At 38.8% G+C, this 16,756-nt stretch overlaps 1 long non-coding RNA gene across 2 annotated transcripts in view; it reads right to left on the bottom strand.

Moving 5' to 3' along the window:
- Positions 1–16,756, bottom strand: part of LOC308626469 — a 42,426-nt gene that overhangs the window by 24,142 nt on the left and 1,528 nt on the right. For both annotated transcript variants that reach the window (XR_014017253.1, XR_014017254.1), the window contains exon 2: positions 16,442–16,574. This is a non-coding gene — a long non-coding RNA (uncharacterized lncRNA). The remainder of the gene's footprint in view (positions 1–16,441; positions 16,575–16,756) is intronic.

Here is a 16,756-nt window from a genome sequence, read left to right as displayed (position 1 = left end):
ATGAGATGGATACTGTTGTTATCCCCATTTTACAGGTGAGAAACTGAGGCACAAAGCACTCGAGGAACTTGCTCAAGGTGACATGATTAATAGGAGGCAGATTTGGGTATGAACCCAGGCAGTACGGCACTGGAGGTCATGTTCTTAACCACCAAGATAGGCTTCCTCCACTACAGATGGTACTATATTTTTCTATATTCACAGCTCCTAATATCAGTGAAAGGCACTAGAAGTTGTTTAGAGGTTGAAAGAAAGTATTCAGTTTTTAAAAACCTGAATTGCGTATTATGTACTAGTCACAATGCTAGTCATGGGGATACAGAGAAAAAGACAGACTCAGCAACAAAGAGGTCCCCACAGTCTAGCACGAGAAGCAGGCGAGTCAGCAAAGGCAGTTCATGAATGTAGCAGGGGGATGCAGAGTGCACAGGGAGAAGAGGCACTGAACTGGCAACCCGGGGCCTCAGGACAGGATTCCTAATTTGAGACTGCGACTAAACTCATTCTCTGAGTTGGACCAAAAGCCCTTAGTATTGGGCGCCCACAGCTGGGCCCACCAGTCTTGAGTCAACTAAAGATAGAAGTTTTGCAAGTTCAAAAAGCAGCAGCAACAATTCTTTTTCCCTTTCCTTCCTCCTAAACAATGACTGGTTGTTGCCCTTTGATTCTCTTGTGCCTAATTAGACGCTGAAGAAGCTAACCAGGCTTCCGTTAAACTTAACTCGAATGATGTGTTTTACAGAATCTTGCAGACATGAAAAGTGAATTGGTACCCACTTTCAGGTTTGACTCTGTTCAGCAACTGTCCAAGGCAATGGACAATGGAAGCTACGGGAGGCTGAGCAGTTAAGATTGTAATTCTGTTTCTTTCATAAAAACCATGGTCAAATAGCCCAGAAATAGACCCGCATAAATGCAGTCAACTGATCTTTGACAAAGGAGCAAAGGCAATACAATGGAACAAAGATAGTGTTTCAACAGATGGAGCTGGAACAACTGGACATCCACACGTGAAAAAATGAACCTAGACTCAGACCTTACACCATCACAAAAGTTAGCTCAAAATGGATCAGAGACCCAAATGTAAAATGCAAAACTATAAAACTCCTAGAAGATAACAAAGGAGGAAACCTACATGATGCTGGGTGTGGTGATGCTTTTTTAGATACAACACCAAAGACAACTCATGAAAGAAATAATTAACAAGCTGGACTTCACTAAAATTAAAGACTTCTGCTCTGTGAAAGACAATGTCAAGAGAATGAGAAGTCACAGACTGGGAGAAAATATTTGCAAAAGACACATCTGATAAAGGACTGTTACCCAAAATATACAAAGAACTGTTAAAACTCAACAGTAAAAAAACAAACAACTTGATTAAAAAATGGGCCGAAAATCTTAAGACATCTCACCAAAGAAGATACACAGATGGTAAATAAGCATGTGAAAAGTTGCTCCACAGCATGTCATCAGGGAAATGCAAATTAAAACAACAGTGGGATACCATTACACACCTGTTAGAATGGCCAAAATCCTGAACACTGGCAACAAAGGCTGGTGAGGATATGGAGCAACAGCAACTCTGGTAGCATTACTGGTGGGAATGCAAAGTGGTACAGCCACTTTGGAAGACAGTTTGGTGGTTTCTCACAAAACTAAATATACTCTTACCACACCATCTGACAATCTCGCTCCTAGGTATTTACCCAAAGGAATTGAAAATTTATGTCCACACAAAAACCTGATATGCAGGTTTTTTATAGCAGCTTTATTCATAATTGCCAAAATTTGGAAGCAACCAAGATGTCCTTCAGTAGGTAAATGAATAAATAAACTATGGTACATCCAGACAATAGAATATTATTCAGCGTTAAAAAGAAATGAGCTATCAAGCTCATGAAAAGACATGAAAGAAACTTGAATGCATAGTACTAAATAAACCAATCTGGAAAGCCTATATACTATGATTCTGACCACATGACACTCTGGAAAAGGCAAAACCATGGAGACAGTAAAAAAGATCAGTGGTTGTAAGGGCATAGCAGGGAGAGAGATGAATAGGCAGAGCACAGAGGATTGTTAGGGCAGTGAAAATACTCTGTATGATACTACAATGATAGATATACATCATTATACTATTGTCCAAACCCGTAGAATGTACAACACCAAGGGTGAACTCTAAGGTAAACTATGGACTTTGGGTGATTGTGGTGTGTCAGTGGAGGTTCATTCTTGGTAAAAAAAAATTTTACTTTCTCATGACTGATATTGATCATGGGGAAGGCTACGAATGCATGGGGTCAGGAGGTCTATGGGAAATCTCCATAGCTTCCTCTTAATTTTGTTGTAAACCTAAAACTGCTCTTAAAAAATAAAATATTTTTAAAGGGTCAAAAAAAAAGAAATTCAAGGGTTCAAATGCAATGAAAATTTCATTGTCAAATTCAATGAAAATATGACATCCATGTACCTTACTGGTATATTACTGTATGGGAAGGTGTGATGGTCTGCCCATACTCATTCTGAACCCCAAAGGAGGAAATATAATTAGATCTGGTTTTCAGGTTGGTGGAGGAAGGAATGTGGAGGTGGGAAGAGTTTGAACCTGTGATGCTTCACTCAGCTGTTTCATCAGGTTCTTTCTTAATGAAATGTGTTATTTCTTGAATTATGACCTATAGTCCACAATTTAGGAGGCCTCACACTGTCAATTTAGTGCTTATTTTTCTCCTGTGGAGGGAGTAATTTATTGAAAAATATCGTTTCCTTATCCAGACCATGTGAGCAGAGTTCTTCTGGAGACCTACCTCCCTGATGGTAATTTGCTAATGAGAAAAGATACGGGAAAAGAGAGTGAGTGCCCTTTGGATACAGCCTCTTTTGGAGTGAAGGTCATTCAAAAATGCAACTAGCACAGAGGTCCAAACTCTGAGATTAACTGAAGTTTCACTTAGATTTAATACCATACAAGCACAATACATTTCAAGATTTCCAAGTACCTCATAACCTGTAAGTTTTCTGTCTTGATTCATTCAAAATCGTGCAGCTAATGCACTTAACCTTCACTTGGAGGTTCATTTCCACCTCAGATACTGAAAGCAGTCTTCACTGATGAGTGTCAGGAAGTCAATTTGGTTTAACTCAACACACTTTTATACTTGCCCTGAACTTGGCACTATGCAAGTTACTGATGACAAGATAAATAACCACAAAGAGAAATCAACCACAGGCTTTATTCTTTAAGTGACTGCATAAGAACTGCCTGAGAGGTTGTTAAAAATGTAGGACCTGGCCCAGTTCCCGGAGGTTCTGATTCATTAGTTCTTCTAGGGGACCCAGAGTGAGAGACTTCTTTTTGGAAACATTTGTCTAGAAGCCAAGCACAGAATAGATATCTCAATACGATGTCAAAATTAACCATTATTTTAATAATGGTTAAAATCATAGACTTTGGCACCAGAAAATCTGGATTTGAATCTAGTACTACTACTTACTACTATATGACATTAGGTAAGTTATTATTATATCTCTACAAAATCTTACCTCCTAGGCTTGTTGTTGATGATTATAATAAATGAAGGAATTTAAGTCTAAAGAAATGAATTAAAGCTTATAGCTTTAATAATTCTGTATTACTGAGGGGTACTGTAACAAAATGTCCCATTACAATAAAGGGACTTGGGAATCAGTGTAGGCAAAAGGAGAGATGAAAACAAGATCTAGAGTCTGTATGGAAGAAGAATGAGATTTTGAAATGAGAGATGAAAAGAGGTATCTAATTAAGAAGGTTGCTTAAAGTTTGCTCTGTTGTGTGCAAGGTACATTTCCCAAAGAAAACTTCATAACACTTACATTACTAGCCAATGTTTTTGAAGTTGGACTTGCTTTTGCAGGGAATGCCAGAAGAAGTGCTGAGTCTGTTCTCAGAGTGGGCTGGGTGCAAGAGAAAAGGCTGCTCAAAGGGTATAGTCATATTTTTATTATATAAGTAAAATGCTACTAGGCTGACACATAACAAACCTCCAATAAAGCTATGATTCACAGGATGCCATGTGCTCTAAAAAGAGGCATGTAGTAGGTTGAATAGAGACTCCCCAAGAAGACATGTCCACACCCTAACCCTCAGAACCTGGGGATATTGTCTTATATGGCAGAAGATGTGATTAAATAAAGGATTTAGGGCTCATGCATAAAATATCTGCATGGGCCCTAAATGCAATCACATGCATTCCTATAGATATGAGGCAGAGAGGGTTTTGAGACCTAAGTGGGGAGGCAATGAGACTGGAGCCATGAGGCTGCAAGCCAAGGAACTCCTGGAGCCACCAGCAGGTGGAAGAGACAAGGAACTGATTTTCCCTCAAAGCCTTTGGAGGGAGCAGTGCCCTGTTGACAGCTTGATTTCAGATTTCTGGCCCCCAGAACTGTGAGAGAAAAAAATATCTGTTGTTTTAAGTCACCCAGTTTGTGGTAATTTGTTACAGCAGCCATCAGACAAGAAACAACAATTTTTTCTGAGAAATATAAATGGTGGCCATATGGAGAGATAAGAAATAAAATCAGGTATGTTCAGTTAGGTCTTTGAATGGCACAACTAAGAAGCCAAAACTCTAAGGCCTTGGTACTCAAAGTGTGGTTTTTGGAGCAGCAGCAGCATTACCTCAGAGCTTTTTAAAACTGTAGAAGTGGGGGCCACATTCCAAACCTACTCAATTAGAATCTGTATTTTAACAAGATTCACAGATCATTTGTATGCACTCTAATATTTGAGAAGCATGCTTCTAGGGCAAGGCTATTGGAAGATTTTGAAAGATTTAATGCAGATCAGTGACAAGGTAATATTTGCATTTTAGGTCAAACAATCTGGTGGTATTATGAAGAAGACATTTGACAGGGGTAAAACCCAAGGCAGAGACAAGTGACTGCAACAGTACTAGTAAGAGATTATGAAGTTTTGAACAGAGATGGTGGTAATAGAGATAAGGAAAAAAACAACACAAATTTAAGAAATATTCAGACCCTGGTCTGATGTGTACTAATGCTGCTCACACCTAGGTTCTATAACGTGTCCTTATTCGTTGTGCTTCTATTTCTAAGAGGATCTCAAAATGGGATTCTTTCTGGCGTAGTTTCTACTGAAGCACCAACAGATGACAGGATACCCAAGTGAGTATGAGATACCTTCTCCTCTCCACAGGCAGGTTTACAAAGGAAATGTGTTCAAGAAACTATCACATGGGACTCTCTCTCTCAGTCTGCCCATGTATCTATCCACATGTACTGTACTTTTTTCTCCTAATAAATACTTGTTAAAAAAAACAAACAAAAAAGAAACTATTACATGATTCTCTGAGCCTTCAACCAGATTTAGGATATAAACAAGTGTCAGAGAAAGTAAAGAAGCTTCTTCAGAGAACTGCAACTATGTTGTAGGCACCTACCCCCTGCAGGGAATAGAATCTCATGTCTAGTGGGGTTACTGCCAGGGGACCAGAGGAGAGCTTTGAAATGTGTTTTCTGCGCTTGGAAAATGCAAAGAACTAGTGTACTGATGTCCCAAAATGCTTAAAGTGTACTGTACACTGAGATGTGATTCCACTTCCACTCCAGGAAATTTAGAGGCTAAGAGCATGACTGACTACTTGGTGGAGCCAGAAGCGTGCCGTTGCTTTAGGACTGGCCTTCACTCCCAAACCTTATCAGGGCAAGGGGCGTAAGCCAGGGAGAAGAGAGCTAGAGTGGGTCATCTTGGGGTCTGTCCAATAAAGCCATCTGGAGGAGAAAGAGGTTTCCCTCAAAAAGAAAGTAGAGGTGCACAGCGGGCTTCCCAGGGTCTGAGGAAGGAAAGATGCATCAGTCAGGGGACTGCAGGAGTTGGGAGCATCTAGTTGAGAACCTTCAGAGTCCTCAAAAGTGCCCCCCAACAGAAAGAGTCTGCTTTAATCATTTGCCTTTAATCAGGACCTGCCAGGGTCCCTGCTTTTAGAATCAGAGAGGGAAACCACCAGGCTGTGTAGCCAAGCAAGAAATTTCCTCCATCTCCTGACCTCCTTTCAACCCCCAGCTTGTAAGGCATGTGTGTGTCCCTGGAAATGACAGCGCTAAGTGGGGTGGGAGGATGTTGCCATACGGAGAAAGGAGAGAGAAGGCCCACCCCACTCTTCAGTTCAGGCCTTCGGCTCCAAGTAGGCTTAAGTAAGCTGGTGGAAGGGAGAAGAATTTACACTAAGTCCAATTCTTCACTTTCATTTTTATACTCTAGTGAATAGTCTAGTATTAACTAGTCTACTGAATCACAATAGCGTTTGTGATCTAAAATGACAGTGGAAAGTTACATTATCTAAAAGTAAACAACAACAATAAAACTATAATCTCATGGGAGTTTTCCTCCGGGAACAAGTAACCCATTCCAATAAAATTTAAACCAACTGTGAGAGAAAAAAAAAGGTTTAATTTTGGCTATGTCAAAAGCTATGCTCACTCCAGTATGCAGATTAAATCAGAATTTTAGTAAATATTGCTCGTCACCCCTCAGGTCAAGAATCTAGTAAAGTGACAGATGCCCTTCCAGAGCCTGAACCTCCAGGAGCGATGCCGGCCTCATAAGTTGATGAGGAGGAAGGGGCCCTGGAGGCCATGCTGGCTGTGCACTGCAGGTGGGGCCATCCCGTTGGTCCCCTGGCTCTTCTCACCGCCCTCCACGCACATGCCTCTGAAGTCTCACTTGCGCTGCACCTCTATGATGAGGCATCACATTCTGGAGGAGTTCTTTGCTAATTATCTCTTCCCTCTTTGCACAGGTTTTGAGATCTCATCTTCAGGAGTATAAACAAAAAGATCTTTTGTGGGGCTGGGCAACGAAGTCCATCTTCTTGCAAAGCACTTCTGAGAATGGATTTGATTGCCTGAATATTGAGACCTATGTACATTTTTTTGTCTTTAAAACACATAAATGAATTTTATATAAATGGGTTTCAATAAATTACTGCGTTAACAATTTAAAAACATAACTAATTAAATAAAAATAATACCTTAGATGTTGGCTTCCTCAGAGGAGTGTGGGAATTTGAATTGGTTCATTTAGGTTAGAAGATGGCTAAACAGAAAAAGACGGCTTCTGGCACTTGTGTCAGTTGTGGGCATTAGTAACCCCCATTCATGTCTGTAGGACGTGGTCTCAACACACTTAGGATATGGTTGTCTATTTCCAGAGTTTCAAACTATGAGAGGATATTTTACTCTTTTTGCTTTTATAAAAGGAAACACTATAATTGGTGTTACACACTTAATAAAAAATTGTTGTTTATACTTGTTTTGCTTATATATGTGTTTATAATTTCTTGCTGTGTCTCCGTGAAAGCTTAAAAAGAGAAATTCTCCCATAGAGCGTATATGTCAGAATTTATTTTGTAAATATATTTAGGGGTTGTTAAATAACCAGGTCTGTTCAGAGATGTGAAAATCTGAGGCTTTATGTTCAAGCAGACAATTTTTATCATTGTACATTGATTGTACCTAGATTTTAAATTTTCAAATGACGCACTTGATGAAATCCATATTAAACGAAGAACATTTTAAACGAAGAACTTATTTTTAAGCAACCTTCGATATATATTTTAAGTACTAATACTAAAATTAATTATCTGTCCCTATTTTTCTATCTTTCTTCTGCATAATAGCAACATAAATACCAACAGACAGAGCTATAACCAAAACGAGTCCCTTCTTCTGGTCTAGAAAATACTAGGATTCTAGATGATAAACCATTCAATAAAGAAGGGAATGAGGTAACCCTTGACACCTTTGTCATCAGTCCCCAGGTCAAGTCCTCCTTTATGAAGTTCCACATCTTGCCAAAAGATGGGGCTCTTGTATCCAGCACAGAAACTGAAAGTGAGAGAAGAGAAGGCTACGCAACCCGCGAGGGCCTTTTGCTAGTAAGAAAGCTCAGCTTTGGAGGATGCGCCAAAAGGCCTTTAGACGCATTCTTTCAGTCAGATTGTCAACCTCTTAGAGACTCAAATTTCCTTACCTGTGAAATCTAGATAATAAAAGTGAGAATTATAGAGTTCTGGAAGAAGTGCTTATTAGCACAATGCTTGGCAAAAGAGCAGATAGATGGGCAATGAATGTTAGCTGTCATCCCTAAAAGCCAACAGTGTTTGTCTCCTCTGCTAATGTGTCTGCTGACCCATAGTAGGTATTCAATACACAATATATGATTTGAATGAAAGGCTGAATGAACCTTTGAATCAACCTATAGAGTTAGCTAAACATAGCTTTTAGTCTGAGCCTCTTGAGCCTTTGAAATTGGAATCTTATCCATGACTTAAACCTTGCGCTTCCTGACCAATGACTCTATAATATCTGCCTGCCCGACCTGTGATTTGATTGACTTTAATTGTTCTGGTCCTGCTAAGGTGGTGTTTCAGTTTTCAGCCTGTTTCAGTTTGTTTTGTATCTTATTATATCTTAACAAGAACAAAACAATCACAACTCATTTTAAACTAGGAAGAGAGCTAAACCTATCAAAATAGTAATAAAAATTATTTTAAACAGAAATTTGACATAAACAATAAGTGGCACCTTAACTCTTTAAATCTGTTAATTTCATTTTAAGCCATAATGGCATTAGTTCCTCAGAGACAGTTCTTCAACACATTCATGTAAAGAAAAAATGTTCAAAATATAGGGACGATTTTAGACAATTTCACCATTCTTTATGGAGGTTTTTGGGAGTTTACACTCTTTCTAGGGGAGTCTTACCCAATCCCCAAGCCTCAAAATCACTGAAATGTTGCTAACTCAGCCTTGTTTTTTAGTATTGTCAGTTCTGGTATTGCTCGTGGAAAACTCTCAGTTTTATTGTGTAGCTGTTGCCCAACTTTCAAAAGTACAAGTCCATAATCTTGGTAGAATCCTCGTATTTATATATATTGGACAATTAGGGAGAAAGAAAATGTTAGTGATCCTGCTCCAATCTTAACTCTCGTCAAATATGCTAAGATACTTCATAATAATTCAGAATCCTTAAAAATACAAACTCATGAAATTAATCATTGAGAAAAAATATTTTGGAGAAACAATTTAACTTCAGGTTTCAGAAACAACAAATTCTCCAGTGAAGATTTAGGGGTTATGTAGTAAAGAATTGGGGCTCGCCCAAAGAGAAGACCTGGCCTTTGCCCTCAGCCTTACAGTATCTGTCGTTTGCCTGAGGGCCTTGGGTCCTACTGGATTGTCTAACAATATAATCTAGGGTGGGGACTGGCCACACCCATACAGTCTTAGGTTGGGGGCTGGCCCTTCCAAAGGTCCAACTGTGTGAGTTAGGGTGGGGGCTTTGAGTCACAAAGTATCCATAGACCTGGAAACTGGGATTAAATAACTGGGTGATCAATCAAGCCTACATAATAAGGCCCCCCAAAACCTCTGGACACCAACCTCAGGTGAGCCTCCCTGATTGGCAGTACACTGTGCATGTTGTCACACATCAATGTTGGAACAGTACCATGTCCTGACTCCGTGGCTAGAAGACAACTGAAACTCTGCATTTGAAACCCTCCTGGACTCTGCTCTATGTGTGTCTGCTTTTGACTAATCTTAATCTGTATCCTATCCCTTTAATAAAACATAACCATGAGTATAACAGCTTTCAGTGAGTTTTATGAGTCTTTCTAGAAAATTATTGAAACTGAGGTAGTTTGGGGACCCCCCCACCCATACCCCTGCAAACTTGCAGTTGGTGTCAGAAGTGAGGGTGTTTTTGTATAAGGACGGTGCCTCTAACTTTGTAGTTGACCTAAACTTCACAGGGGATTTCCAGATTTGTCTGAGTAAAAAAGTCACAGCAAGTTAACTTGACTGTCATTTTGGAACTACCAAGCTATACTATAATAGTGCAGGATGGAGTTATGCTGACCTTGCCTACACTTAAAGTAAGCACAAACTGTCTTTGAAGTTCAAAGACCAATGACAACTCTAATGTATGTTACTACCTACTAAACACCTTTTCCATACTTTTCTATGGTTTTTCCATAAGAAAAGACTTTAAAATGAAGGGTGGAAATCTCTCTTTCAAGTATCAACAAGCCTCACAAATTAAGACCAAGGTAGCAAAAACCTGAAAAAATGTTGCGTGATATATTATTTTATTTATATGAATTTTAAAACTCGGAATATAATCTATGTTGATAGAAATCAGAATAGTGGCTTCTTTGGGGTGGCTGCAGTGGGGTGAGGGGATTTGAGTGCTGACTGGGAGGGTCATAAGAATATCTGGTAGAGTTAGAAATGTTCTACAACTTGATTTGGGTAGTAGTTACATGAGGTGGTATATGGCACTGTACAATTAAGATTTGTACACTTTGGTACATTTCAGTTTTTTTTTGTTTTTTGTTTTGTTTTTTGGCAGTACGCGGGCCTCTCACTGTTGTGGCCTCTCCCGTTGCGGAGCACAGGCTCCAGACGCGCAGGCTCAGCGGCCATGGCTCACGGGCCCAGCCGCTCCACGGCATGTGGGATCTTCCCAGACAGGGGCACGAACCTGTGTCCCCTGCATCGGCAGGCGGACTCTCAACCACTGTGCCACCAGGGAAGCCCTACATTTCAGTTTTTTAAAAAAGCTATACCTCAATAGAAAAATGTTAAGTCCTTTGTCACATAATAAAAAAAAACAGAGGGTAAAAGAAAAATTGTATTTATTTAACAGATACTTGGTGTCTAATATGTGTCAGGCATTCTGTTAGTACTTGTGGATACAACATCAAGCAAAAAACAGAAATGGCACTTGTTAATAGATGACCAAATCAGTCATTCTTAGCCTTTAGGCTACCATCAGCAACAGCTTGCACTTTAGAATTCAGTATGTGTTTATTCTCTAGGATTAATCCTACAAATAAATCTTTCATAATTTTGCATATGAAACATTTTGTTCTACCTATTCTTATATGCCCAGTTCAGTTTTCACTATTTCCACAAAGGTAATGTCTTGTATCCAGAGGTGGCCTATCTTTACTTTGAATTCCTTTTGCACTCATAAAGTAAGTATCATGCAACTCAGCACTTAATTGTTCTTGAAGCGTCTTGAGTGTTAAATTTGTCTTCTACCCAAACTGTAGATTCCTCTAAGTCCCTTGAGACTACAGATCATATCACGTGTTTCTTTGGAATGTTTCACACTGCTTAGCAAAGTGTGGATTTTGTGATATATCCTTACTTTCTTGTGGGTAGAATAAATGAAAACGTCACTTTGACCACATTGAACATGCTTAAGAATAGGTTAAACTTCAGGAAAAATTAATCCTTAAAGTAATTACTGTTCAGGATTTCATTTTGCCATTTTTTACTAGCTCACTTTTTATGTGCTAGAAAGAGATAAAAGTTATTCTTGACATTCTCTTCTGTTCCCTTTGGCTCAGTTCTGGTAAGAAGGGAAGAGAGGCTATTCTTATCTGTTTAATACCAGTATATTTGCTTTAATTAAGAAGGAAAGTATTCTGGGTGAAACATTTGCCTCCAAATATTTCCTACCTCCTGATTATTTAACTTAGTACAGGGTTGCCTGAAATAAATACTACATTTCCCAGCTTCCCTTGCAACTCAGTACGGCCATGTGACTGTGAGTGATAGGTATACTTTCAGTTTCCCAAGGGATGTCCTTTGGCTCCTCCTCTTCCTTAGGACTGCTGCTTGGAATATGGTCACGACTGTGAGTCATCTTGGACTATTAAATGAGGACAACACCCTAGAAATGGCAGAGCAATGAGAAGGTGCATGTGTCCCGGGATGAATAAATCGAGAAAGAAAGTACTAGGATCACCCATGCATCCTGTATATGAGATGTCTATTGTTTAAGCTACTGTAATTCTGGGTCTCATTATATATAGCTTAAGCAATTTCCCACCTTATCCATGGGGGTAATCACAGAATGGCAACAGTTAGCACAGAATGATTCTTCCCTTCCCACACAGTACTTTAAGGAATAAACATGTTTCAGCCCCAGACTTTGGGTGGATCATTTGCTTGTATAAGACAACCAGACCTAGCTTCTGCTATCAAAAGACTAGTTAAAAATTAGTTTTGAAGCTAACTGCCTCTAATCTTTTTTCCCCAAAGTCCCATTCACACACACAAACATATACTCAAATGCATTCTCACACTGACCACAGGGTATCACCTGGCATTTGGGCAACCAACTGGATATCAAGTTAAAACAGCCAATAAGAACTGGGTGAATAGTAGTTTTCATTGCATATTTTATATTGACTTTGAGTGGTGTTGCTTTTTAATACCTAACCTTGACTGCATCCTTGAAATTGGCTTTTGTCTGTATTTTGTAATATTTTATGAAAATTTAATGTATCTTATTATCTTATAAGAAATAGTTTAAAATATTCATCCACTGAACAATTCATAATTTCAAGGCTGCTGAAAGATGCATAACTTTCATTTCATATGTTCAACTTGGAAATTATTATAGCTATACATACCTCAATACCTTGAACTTACTCCTGTATATTCAAGCATCTTCTACTTCTTCTGTCCTATCTCACAGAAAAACATCCTTCTACCAAGATAAAGAAAAACCTCACCCATGGTCTTCAGTGCATCCTTGTCTGCCTTTACCTCCTTATTTCCTTACTTAGCTCATCTCTTTCTTATAGGTTCTTTCCCTTTATCAATCCCTGCCCCTCCTCTTCTATCTTAAAAACACACACAGACAAAAGTCTCTCTTGGACCCTAATATTTCTTCATGTATTGCCTTGCTTTTTTAGACAAAAATGATTACCATCAGTGTTTTCATTTTCCCACTTCTCATTTACTCGCTTACATTTCCATATGATTCCATCTTTATCAGCTTATAAAAGGGATTCCAATTCATCAGTCACCTAAATCTCCAAGGACATTTATCCAGTCTCTACTCTCCTTGACTTTGAGCAGGAATTAACCTTGTTGATGACTTAAAAAAAATAATTCTATATATCTTTGCTTATCACTTATCTCTTTGACCACTCTTCTCCTTTGTTAGCTCTCTTTCTTCCTCCCAATCCTAAGTATAATGGATACATTTTGTTTTGATCCTTTTCCTGATAGTACCTTTTCTGAATTTCTTTTAAGGAACTACCCCTGTCTACATTGTATCCTTGCACCATTTGATTTACTACAACTTCATTTTTTTCAAATCCCCTACCTTACCATCAATTCTACTGAATGCCTCCTCTACCCACCCCTGCCCCCGCCCCAGCATTTTCTCCTCTAAGACTTGCTCCTTGAACCCTTCAGCTTTGTGCTCCCATCTACACTGCTTCCTCTCTAGACGATGCACGGCACTCTTCCATGATTTTTTTCTTTGCCTTTTTCTAGGATTGATACACTTTTTCCAGAATTCCATGGTCTCCTCTTGGTTTTTGCCCTTATTTTGCTGGAGTACATGGTCAAGTAACTTTCTAAAAGATCATACCAGAGGAAAGTGTTCTGTAGTTCTCCATCCTTGCTGATCTGAAAATATCTTTAGTTTGCTCTTGTAGTTAATTGATAATTTGAATGAGTACAGAACTCTAGACTGAGAAATATCTATCATTAAAACTTTGAAAATATTCTGTAATTGTCTTCTAGATCCAGTGCTGCTGAGTAGGTCTTATTTTTATTCCTTTGTTGGTAAAATGTTTATGTTTGGAAAATTTGCAGGTTTATTATTACTATTATTCATGGATTTTATTCTTGATTTTTTTTTTCTCACTTAAAAAAGTCTTTCTCTTCTACTGATTGAATTGGCTGGTTGGATTGGCTCTCCATGACTCATCTGTTTTCATGTTTTCTGTTTATGCCTTTATATCTTATATTCTAGATTTCCTTGATTTTTATCTCCAATACTTCCAATGAATTTTTTATTTAAGTAATCATGTTTTTAGTGTCTCAGAACTCTATTTTCTTCTGTGGTTGCTCTTTTTTCAGAATATTTGGTTTGTATCTTATAGATCCAATATATTCTGAATACTGGAGTATATAAATTGGAGTGCTTTTTAAAAATGTCCTTTTTTATTTCCTGAATTTTAATGGCTTCCTTTGGAGTTAGTTACTCTGTTTTTCTTTGTCTTTCTCTTTCAGAATGGTGATTTTCCTGATTTGCCTGTTGATTCTTCACTGTATGTTCCTACATAAAAAGAGCTGGTCATTGATGTGGTTTTCCTTTGCTTTTAGTAAGTAGGATGTCTTCCAGCTCTTTCTCCTGTGTGGAAATTGTGAATACACGGCCAGAGCAGGGCCAGAAATCAGGTTTCACTTTAGGATTGGTAGGCAAGTAGCTAGCTGGCTCTCTGAATGCTGGCTCTGAATGCCAGAACAATAGTGGTTTTGCTCTGTGTTGTCAACATAAAAGTTTTCACTTCTTCTCTACTATTTGTGCAATTAATTTGGAGGAGACTTTGGGGTCTTTTTGGTTTCTGTTTTTTTTTAATTTATTTATTTCATTTATTTTATTTTTGGCTGCGTTGGGTCTTCGTTGCTGCGTGCGGGCTTTCTCTACTTGCTGTGAGTGGGGGCTACTCTTCATTGAGGTGCGTGGGCTTCTCATCGCAGTGGCCTCTCCCATTGCAGAGCACGGGCTCCAGGCGCACGGGCTTCAGTAGTTGTGGCTCATGGGCTCCAGAGCACAGGCTCAGCAGTTGCAGCGCATGGGCCCAACCCCTCTGAGGCATGTGGGATCTTCCCGAACCAGGGCTCAAACCCGTGTCCCCTGCATTGGCAGGCAGATTCTCAACTACTGCACCACCAGGGAAACCCTTGGTTTCTGTTTTTGTCTGGTGGCAGATGTGTTTGTCTGCTCACAGTGTGCATGGATGAGAGAAGGAAACGTGTATTGTGACTGATTCACTTGTACCATATTTAGAATGTTACCTCCATTTTCAGCCCTTATTCTCACTTCTGCCCTCTGCCATGCTCCCAACTAATTCTTTTGTAGCGTCTTCACTATATTTTTTTAGGCGTTGGTTTTGGGTGTTATTACTAGTCAAATCACTACTATTAGCTTTGTTATCCAGGAAATTGTTGAAATTTCATTTACTTTTCTCCCCTTCTCTACCTACTGTCCTCTCCTTAACATGAGCACATACATAAAAACACACATATCTTTATTCTTTTATTTACTCTTTGGTTTTTCTACTTCTACATTTTTATTTCAGTAGTGTCTAGGAAAGAATAGTTGGCAGATGGTATGCCAAGTTCACCATCTGGAACAGAAACCCAAGAACAACTCTCTATATTTTATAAGCATATATTTTGCCATTTGAATAAAACATATTGCAGAATCCTCCCTAGCTGACTATCCCTTGGACATGTGACCACCTCTACAACATTCTTATTCAAATGGAAATAGAATTACTACCAGCGTAATGGGAGGAGCTCACATTTCTTTAGTTCTTTGGAACTTTAACAAATTCATTTTATTAAGTGAGGGAGAGGACAAAAATGGTGGCTGGGTAGGCAACCAACAGTCTGCCATGGTAGTGATATTTTTTTCCTTCCCAACTCAGTTCATTAAAAAGTTTAGGGAGGCTTATTTTAGAATTGAGTCTTTTATTATTCGGTGTCCCCCAGCAGTTAAGTGTCAGCTCCAAATAAGGAACTGCACTGGGGTCCATCAAAGATGGACTTTTAAGACCCAATGTTGCAAGCTGGGGTAGGGAAGACGGCAGGACATTGGACTGAGAATAGGTAAAACCAAAAAAGGCCTATAAGCTAAGGCTGTGGGGCACTAATGAGCTGGGCAGACCTAGTGGTCTTACATACTGAGATACTAAGAGACTGATGGGCTGGAAATGAGTCTGGAGCTTATTATCCCATCCCAACAACCCATGAGGTGACAAAGGCTGAGATTGAAAGGCGAATTTGCTAATATGATGGAACATAGACATGAAAGAGCCAAAAACATGGATGACTTCGTTGAGCCACTGAAAATACCCCACACTGAGATTTCGGTTTTGAGACAATTTTGGAATAATTAAGGTAATTTAGTCAAATGATCTAGTTACATACACATACATATATAATTTTTCATATATGGGGTCATATTGTATATATATTGTTTTGTAAACTATTTACTCAATTGTATATCTTGATATGTTTCCATATCAATTGATTCCACTTTATAGATGTGCTATAATTTATTTCAATCAACCCTCTATTGAACATTTTTTGGTATAATACATTTTTAAGTACAATGAGTTTTAATTGGTTGCCCAACCACCCATTAATTTCAACCCACTATACTCAATATTGTCAAGATAATCTTACAATCCCAGTTGGTAGCTGCCAAATCCCGACTGCCTACAGAACTAAATTCAAAACTGAGTCTCTCTTTACAGACCAGTTTCTAGCCAATTTTGACTTTGTCACTACCTTCTAATAAGAACCTTCCACTATAGACAAACAGGTTACTCACCACAGAATGCATCTGCAGTCTTGTTTCCTTGTCTTTGCTCATGGCATATTTTATGGACAGTCTTCCTTCTCTTCATGAGGAATCTTGTCATCGGACTGTCTTTCCATTAACGTTTTGGAAAATCCCCCAAGGACTACAAAGGGTACAAATATAGTTCTTAGAGTTCAATGAAGTATATTTCCTTCTAGGTCAGGACTATCTAATAGAACAAGATACAAGCGACCTATGTAATTTAAAATTTTTCTAGTAGCCAAATTAAAAAAGTGAAAATAAGTGAAATTAGTTTTAATATACTAACCCAATATCTACCAAATA

This window comes from Mesoplodon bidens (genome assembly GCF_964165515.1).
Source record: "Mesoplodon bidens genome assembly, chromosome: 12".
NCBI classification, from domain to species: Eukaryota; Metazoa; Chordata; class Mammalia; order Artiodactyla; family Ziphiidae; genus Mesoplodon; species Mesoplodon bidens.
The sequence above is the reverse complement of the archived record's forward strand: the minus strand, read 5'-3'. Positions and strand labels throughout refer to the sequence as shown.